We start from the raw sequence: 9596 nt of genomic DNA, 5'->3' as shown, positions 1-9596 counted from the left end.
CCTTCTCAAGGACCCTCCAGGGCCCTGAGATCCGACACTCCTCGGTCGAGAAGGAGGCCCAGGCGATCGTGGAGGCTGTACGACGCTGGAGGCATTACCTGGCAGGCAAACGATTTACCCTCCTCACCGACCAGCGTTCGGTCGCTTTTATGTTTAATAACAAGCTGAGGGGCAAAATCAAGAACGACAAGATCTTGAGGTGGAGAATCGAGCTCTCCACCTATGATTATGAGATCTTGTACCGGCCTGGTAAACTGAACGAACCCCCAGATGCTCTATCACGAAGTACATGCGCCAACGCGCAAATTGATAGACTGCAGACCCTCCACAACGACCTCTGCCACCCCGGAGTCACCAGACTTTACCACTTCATTAAGGCCCGCAACCTGCCGTACTCCATCGAGGAGGTCAGGACCATGACCAGGAACTGCCAAACCTGTGCCGAATGCAAACCGCATTTCTTTAGGCCGGACAGAGCAAGCCTGATCAAGGCCACCCGCCCCTTCGAGCGCTTGAGCGTCGATTTTAAGGGGCCCCTCCCGTCCTCTGACCGTAATGTGTACTTCCTCAACATCATAGATGAGTACTCCCGTTTCCCCTTTGCCTTCCCCTGCCCAGACATGACCAGTACCACGGTCATCAAATGCCTGAACGACCTCTTCGCCGTGTTCGGGTTCCCGAACTATATACATAGCGACCGGGGCTCCTCCTTCATGAGCGAGGAACTTCGCCAGTTCCTACTAGCGAGAGGTATTGCTGCAAGCAGGACCACCAGCTACAACCCCCGAGGGAACGGCCAGGTGGAAAGAGAGAACGCGACTGTCTGGAAGGCCGTTCTCTTAGCCTTAAAGTCCAAGGGCCTCCCAACCTCTTGCTGGCAGGAAGTCCTCCCGGCAGCACTGCATTCCATCCGGTCACTGCTTTGCACGGCCATTAACGCCACCCCCCATGAACGAATGTTTGTTTTCCCCAGGAAGTCGACTACGGGAACCACGCTACCAACTTGGCTGACCTCTCCGGGGCCCGTCTTGCTGCGAAAGCACGCGCGGGCCCATAAAACGGACCCCCTGGTCGAGAGGGTGGACCTCCTGCACGCCAACCCCCAGTACGCCTATGTGGCACACCCAGACGGGCGGGAGGACACAGTCTCCTTACGAGACCTTGCACCCTCGGGCACCCCTGAGACACCACCGTTACACCCCACCACTCCCCCAAATCCAGCCCAGGTAGACGGCATGCCGGAACCCCACAAGCCTTCGCCGACCACGCAGACACCAGCATTAACATCGGATACTGCATCACCGCCGCCGCTGCTGCGACGATCGGAAAGTCTTACGAGGCCTCCGGACAGACTGACATACCCGAACTGGTAGTACACTTCACCCCGCCGGACTCAAATCTAAACAAGGGGTGAATGTGGTAAACCACTTTTGTCGTTCACTATCGTTACACTATAGTTATCACTGTTATATCGTTACTCTATGGTTATCACTGTTCACACTGTTGTATCACTACATGAGGTCGCCTCTTGTCGCGCTGTTATACCTGGGCTGACCACTGCTGACTCCGCCCATGGCTCCACCTACTTGCCCAGGTATAAAGGTGGTCGACTGGCTGGTATTCCTCCTTGTTGGATCCGATCACCCACGAGGGTGGGCTCTGTTATTTAGCCAATAAAAACCTATAGTTACTGTCTTAACTCGTCGCTTTTCATTGGATGAATTGATAGGTATATCAATGATACTGGTAAAGACCTTTGTGAGTGTTTATCGTAAGATACTTCCTAGAGGACTCTTCAACCTCCATCTGCAAATATGCTTGTGCTAGGTCAATTTTTGTAAAACGCTTCCCTCCAAACAGTGAGGCGAAGATGTCTTCTATCCTTGGAAGAGGATATTGTACTGTGTGAAGGACTGGGTTCACCGTCACCTTGAAATCCCCACAGATGCGAATCTTCCTTGGCTCCCCGGACTTATTGCTTAACGTTTTCTTCATGACAGGAACGATGGGTGTCGCCCACTCGCTCCAGTCGACCTTAGACAACACGCCCGCCTTCTCCAGATTCTCCAGCTCTGCCTCGACGGCTGGGCGAATTGCATATGGTACCGGTCTTGCTTTGAAAAACTTGGGAACTGCATTCTCTTCTATTTTTATCGAGGCGGTTACGCCTTTAAGCGTGCCCAGTTCTTGTTGAAATACCTCTTTGGCGTTAGCTAAGATTGTTGACAATCGTCCAGGAGTGACGTCTTCATCTTTTTTACCGTCCACCGTCATTGCATGAATGGAGTGCCAATCTAAGTTTATCTTCCTGATCCATTCCCATCCCAATAATGGTGGTCCACCATTTGGCAGTATGTAGAGATACAATTTCCGTATTTTCTTGCCGTTGTATTCGACAGGCACCCTTATTTTTCCTCTGGGGTATACTTTTTGCCCCGTATACGTCGTCAAGACGATGGCTGTCTCTCTCAAGGGAATGTGTGAAAATAGCCGCTCATAGTCTCGTCGATTCATGAGGGTTAGCGCTGATCCTGTATCCAATTCCATTTTAACTTGGGACCCTGCTATCGTGAGGGTGACCCAAATGGTTCGGTGATCCTCTTTTGCGATTACATTGTGATGTTTGAGACAGCTTAGTCTCCTGTTCCCGGATTCACTATCGCTCATCTAGTCTTCGGAACTACTGTCCGTCATCTTTTGTACTTTCTTGTACGGTTCCTTAGTAGCCTTTTTGTTGTCGCTGGTCTTCTTCCCAGACCTGCAAACTCGTGCAATGTGTCCCATCTTCCCGCATTGCCTGCATATTTTGTCTTTGGACCAGCAGTCCTTCTGGTCATGGTTAGTTCTGCCACAGCGATAACATTTTGCAAATCCCCGTGTCATTTCGTGGGTGCCGTATTCCTGTGGTTTTTGTTGAATTTCTGCAGCTCCCCTGGCTGCTGCTTCATACGATACTGCCACGCTGAAAGCCTTATCTAGCGTCAGCTCTTTCTCTGAGAGTAACTTCTTCTGTGTTCCTTCACTCAGGAGTCCACAGACAAATTTGTCCCGTAGGGTATCTGCCAGTCCTGCTCCGAACTGGCAGTGCTTTGATAGCTTGCGTAGTTCCGTAAGATACTCAGCATTGCTCTCATCTTTGTGCTGAGTTCTCCTGTGGAATTTAAATCTTTCTGCTATCAACAGCGGTGCAGGGCTTAAGTGTTCCTGTAGGACAGCAACAATTTCGTTAAAACTCTTCGCCTTTGGTATGGCTGGAGTAATCAGGTCCCGCAATAGGCCGTACGTTCTAGCGCCCATTAAGTTTAGCAATATCGATGCCTTTTTCCCCTCCGCTATTTCGTTTGCCTCGAAATATACCTCGACTCTTTCCACATACGTGGTCCAGTCCTCTAATGTATTATCAAAAGCAGTGATACAGCCAGTCTTCGGCATCTTGCAAATCTAAAATGGCGCCTCCCGCACTTTGCCTTCTTCCCCGATTTAACAAAATGGCGCCTCCCGTGCTTTGCCTTCTTCCCCGCTGTTGTTAGTGCTGCTTTCCACGGTTTCTTGCGCGTTAACTATTGATTCTTTTTCTTTTATTATTTTCCCGTCGTGGAGCGGACCCTCTGGGACACTTCCCTCCCTCTTCTTAGGTCCGAACGCTGCCCGGCTTCGAAGCACCGGCCACGCCCTGTGTGCTCCACCCTCTCTCTCTCTCTTTGCTTCCCAACTCGCTGCCCGGCCCCGTTGAAAAGCCACCCGATCGAGCTTCAGCCCGCCGCAGCCCAGGAAGGATCAGAGCACTACCTGCCACCAGCCCGATTAGCTGGAAAACCACAGACCGAGGAACCCGGCCTGGCTCTGGACAGTCTCTCCTGCAAGTTTTCAAACCGATGATTGACGGTCGACGCCCGTTTCCCGAGTTTCTTTGGACTCTTTTTTTTTTCTTTCTTCTGGCTCCGACCTTCAACAACGTCGTCTGAGGTGCTGCCGAGTTGCAGGTAAGTTTGTTTCTTACTCGTCGCCAGTGTTAAGTCCGTGAATGATTGAGACATGGACCAGCAGGAGTGAAAACCAACAACCAGGGACTCGGGTTCAAATCCGGCCTCGGGTGACTGTCTGTGTGGAGTTTGCACATTCTCCCCGTGTTTGCGTGGGTTTCCTCCAGGTGCTCCGGTTTCCTCCCACAGTCCAAAGATGTGCGGGTTAGGTTGATTGGCTATGATAAATTGACCCTTAGTGTTAGGGGGATTAAATACGTGGGGTTATGGGGATAGGGTGGGATATGTGTTGGTGTAGGGGTTACGGGGATCGGGTGGGATATGTGTCGGTGCAGGCTCGATGGGCCGAAATGGCCTCTATCTGCACTGTGGGGTTTCTGTTATTCTGTGATTCTGTGAATTCTTTACTGGTGGAAGTCAATAGTGAAAACTAACAAACAGAGGCTCTCTAGCGCCTTTTATACAGGGGTGGTGACTGCCGGTACTGCAGTCTGAGACCAGTTATTCTCTTAAAGGTACATACACAACACAAAGGACTTAAATGCAAACATAAAACGTGAACACTACCAGATTCCCAAGCGAGAAGAAATCACCAGTGAAATGTCAGGTGCCAGATACTTCACAAAGCTCGATGCCTCACAAGGATTTTGGCAACTAAAACTGGATGAAGAGAGCACCAAATACTGTACCTTCAACACACCATTTGGTAGGTATTGTTTCCTCAGAATGCCTTTCGGGATAATATCTGCATCTGAAATGTTTCACAGTGTGATGGAACACATAATTGAAGGTCTGGAAGGAGTTCGGGTCTATGTTGATGACATCATCATCTGGGGCTCCACACTGAAAGAACAGAATGAGAGACTGACTAAAGTGCTACAGAGCATACGCCGGAATGGACTGAAGCTCAACAAAGCCAAGTGTCAGTTTGGCGTCCAGGAAGTCACTTTCCTAGGAGATAATCTATCTGGTAAAGGAATAGAGCCAGATATGGAAAAAGTAAACGCCATACTCAAAATGCCCCGACCCACTGACAAAAAAAAGAGTGCTATGCATCATGGGGATGATAAACTTCATTGGAAAGTTCATTCCTAACTTGTCAGCCAAGACAGCCTGCCTGCGAGACCTGCTACATAAAACAAATGAGTTCGCATGGACAGAAAGACATGAACAAGAGTGGATGAACCTCAAAACAGTGCTGACAACCACACCTGTACTCACCTTCTTTGACCCAACAAAGAGAATCAAAGTGTCAACAGATGCATCAAAAGATGCTACAAACAGAGGGTGAAGATTGGAAGCCTGTTGCCTGTGCCTCAAGGTCTATGACTGATTCTGAGTGTCGATACGCCCAGATTGAAAAGGAATGTCTAGGCTTGGTAGTTGGACTAGAAAAGTTCCATGGCTACATATATGGACTTCCCACCTTCACAGTTGAGACAGACCACTGCCCACTGGTTGCCATCATAAAAAAAAACCTGAATGAGATGTCTCCAAGGATTCAACGACTCATGATGAAGCTGCAAAGATATGACTTTGAACTGATCTACACACCAGGCAAATACATAGTGTTAACAGATGCACTATCCCGAGCACCCACAATGAGTCATGTGAGCTCTACTGAGGAAGACGTGGATGTTCATGTGAGTATGGTCACTGCTGCGCTGCCCGTGTCAGACACAAAATCAAAGCAAATAGCAGAAGAAACAGTAAAAGATACAGTGTTACAAACAGTAATAGAGAACATTCATCATGGTTGACCAAAAGGTTCCTGTCCAAAGTACTATCACACCAGGTCAGAGTTAAGTGTCGCAAGTGGACTATTACTAAAACAGAACAGAATAGTCATTCCACAGGCTCTACGTCAAGACATGCTCAAAAGGATTCATGAGGGACACCTCGGAATTGAAAAATGCAAAAGGAGAGCAAGAGACACTGTTTATTGGCCTGGCATAAATAAGGACATTGAGAACATGATGGCATATGTGAGACATGTCAGAAACACCAAAACAAACAAGCAAAGGAACCAATGATAGTAGCTGACTTACCAACAGCACCATGGCAAAAGGTTGGTATGGACCTCTTTCATTTGAATGGTAAAGACTATCTAATAGTGATCGACTACTATTCTAACTATCCTGAGATGGCGCTGCTCTCAAGCACATCAGCAAGCAGTGTCATAATGCATGTTAAATTCATCTTCGACAGACATGGAATTCCCAGGATTGCCATTAGCGACAATGGTCCGTGCTTCAACTGTAAGGAGTGGCAACAGTTTGCAGCACATTATGACTTTCAACACATCACATCCAGTCCTCTGTATGCTCAGTTGAATGGTAAGGCAGAGAAAGGTGTTCAAGTTCTCAAACAGCTACGGAAGAAAGCAACAGAAAGCAAGTCTGATCCTTATCTCGCCCTGCTGAGCTACCGAGCCTCCCCTTTAGACTCTGATTCTTCACCTGCTGAACTCCTAATGGATCGCAAGTTGCACACCACGCTACCCTGCTGTGCAAAAGAAAAGCAGAGTAAGGAACTAAGACAGAGACTTCAACTGTTAAAGCTGAAACAGAAATCACACTATGACAAGTCATCCAAAACTCTGAAACCATTGACAAGGGATGATGTTGTCAGGATTGAGGATCCAAATGCATGGAACAGGAAAGCTACAGTTCTTGAGAAAATAGGACCAAGGTCATACACCGTTAGAACTGAGGAAGGACAGATTCTCAGGAGGAACCGCCGTTCCCTCCTGAAAACACAAGGAACTATCCAAGAGCAAATCGATGACAATGCCGCAACTGAATCTTGTCACTCACCACCAGAACAATCTAACACAAACACACATACAGGCTCTCATGAAAACTCATCAGACTTGCGTGTGCTGAGAAGATCCACACATGAAGTAAAAAAGCCTGATAGTTTTCTTTGTACTCAAAGATTAAGTCTATGATAAAAGAATGAAAAGCTTAGAGTTCATAAAGTAAAGCTTTGAAAATGTGTTGACTGTTGTGAAGATGTTTATGTCGTTATGATTGATTGATATTGATTTTGTTTAACCTCTAAGGAAGGGGGATGTAATGATCAGTAACATGTAATTCTAGAATGGTACACTAGGTGGCGCTGTATGTTTAGTAAGGGGCTACCCACAAGGCAGTAGTCAAGATGGATGCCTGTACACTAGTCCACATGGCTGAATAAATGACTAGCTCAAGCTAGCTGTTCATAATAAAAACGTCTATTTATTTGTGAACATAACACCTGTCTCCCCACTTAGCTGAGCATAAAAGATCCCATTGGCACCATTTGAATAAGAGCAGGGGAGTTCTCGTGATGTTCTTGCCAACATTTATTCCTCAGTTAACACTTAAAATAGATGATGTGGTCATTTATTTCATTGCTGTTTGTGGGAGCTTGCTGTGTGTAAATTGGCTGCTGCATTTCCTACATTGCAACAGTGACTACACTTCAAAAGTACTTCATTGTTTGTAAAGCGCTTTGGGATGTCCGAAGGTCACGAAAGGCGCGATATAAATGCAAGTTTTTATTTTAGGGATGCAGCAAAACTAAAAATCAGCCCAGAAGTTGAGCAGAAATGTAATAGATTGTTGGACTGCTGCACCCCTGTGGCCTTTACAGTTGATACTCATGTAGTTGTTACAAACTGCTTAGCATGTATCTGATGCCAAGCAAATGGAATTGCAATCTGATAAATGATAGTGATTCGGGGGGGAAAATAGATTGCTTGTATCTGCCCTTTGTCAATCATCAGAATGCTAACTTTCTAAACTGAGACTGTCAAAGATGCCAGAAAGTACTTATTCTCCATACTCCTTAATTGGGTATTTGAGGAACTGATCAGCTTTTTTTGGTATGACAGATGTAGCGATGATTGGATTGATGCTGTAGTTACAGTGTAAATGTAGTTGGAAACTGTAGTTAGAGTTTAACTTGACATTGGAGCAAAGCACTTGGAGTCAGTTTAAGCCTTAACACTAAGGTTACCAACTCCTGTTGGAGACAGTCCTGGATGTTTGATCACATGATGTTCTGACCATGTGAAAAGCCATTGTTTATCCAAGCTTTCTGTCACCTCTCTTAACTCTTGTCATTGGCTCTTTTTATTACTTTTATCTTTTGTGGTTTTTGTTTCCTTACCCACCCCTCCTGGGACATTTTTCACATTAATGATGCTATGTAAATCCAAAGCTGTTGTTTAGCCTGCAAATACTAACACTATTTCAGTGCAGAAATATTTTCACCTAAAACTATGTGAGAAATACTAGCATATTCATTAAACTGGTTGTAAGCATATTCCAGTCTTCATCTTCACGATCAATGTAATTCAGATTTTATCGACATGTAGGATCTAAACAGTTTTAAAAAAAAGCATCTTACATCAACCATTGAGAAGAATTGATTGTATTTTGTAGGAAAACTAGCAACATCCTGGATACAATTGCAGGAAGACTTGTCATTCTGGGAATAATGTAGGCATCATGGGTAAGCTGGAAGGGTTAATCAGTGCATTCTGGGAAATTGTAATAAAAGGGCTCAAACATCCTAGAACTGCCTGATGTTTCTATTTAAAACTTGGTAACAACTTCAACTTTTTAAAAATGTGTTCCTGGGATGTGGCCATTGCTGGCAAGGTCAGCATTTATTGCCCATTCCTAATTGTCCTTGAGGTGGTGGTGATCCACCTTCTTGAACCATTGCAGTCTGTGTGGTGAAGGTACTCCCACAGTGCTGTTTGGGAGGGATTTCCAGGATTTTGAGTACAGGAACAAGAATGTCTTACTGCAGTTGTACAGGGCCTTGGTGAGACCACATCTTGAGTATTGTGTGCAGTTTTGGTCGCCTTATCTGAGGAAGGATATTCTTGCCATGGAAGGAGTTCAGCGAAGATTTACCAGGCTGATACCTGGGATGGCAGGAATGACGTATGAGGGGGCGATTGGGTCGATTGGGCTTGTACTCGCTGGAGTTTAGAAGAATGAGAGGCGATCTCATTGAAACTTATAAAATTCTGGCAGGACTGGACAGACTAGATGCAGGGAGGATGTTCCCGATGGTCGGGTAATCCAGAACCAGGGGTCACAGTCTAAGGATAAGGGGTAGGCCTTTTAGGACAGAAATGAGGAGGAATTTCTTCACCCAGAGAGTGGTGAACCTGTGGAATTCTCTACCACAGAAGGCAGTAGAGGCCAATTCATTAAATATATTCAAGAAGGAGTTTGATATATTTCTTAAGGCTAAAGGGATCAAGGGGTATGGGGAGAAAGCAGGGACCGGGTACTGAACTTGGATGATCAGCCATGATCGCATTGAATGGCGGAGCAGGCTCGAGGGGCCGAATGGCCTACTCCTGCTCCTATCTTCTATGTTTCTATGATCCAGCGACGATGAAGGAACGGCGATATACTTCTAAGTCAGGATGGTGTGTGACTTGGAGGAGAACTTGGAGGTGGTGGTGTTCCCATGCGCCTCCTACCCTTGTCCTTCTAGGTGGTAGAGGTCGCGAGTTTGGGAAGTGCTGTCGAAGAAGTCTTGGCGAATCGCTGCAGTGCATCTTGTAGATGGTACACACTGCAACCACAGTGCGTTGGTGGTGGA

Source organism: Somniosus microcephalus, chromosome 8 (assembly GCF_052327205.1).
Source record: "Somniosus microcephalus isolate GS21.2 chromosome 8, FLI_Smic_1.0, whole genome shotgun sequence".
Lineage (NCBI taxonomy): Eukaryota > Metazoa > Chordata > Chondrichthyes > Squaliformes > Somniosidae > Somniosus > Somniosus microcephalus.
Note: the sequence above shows the minus strand (reverse complement) of the source record.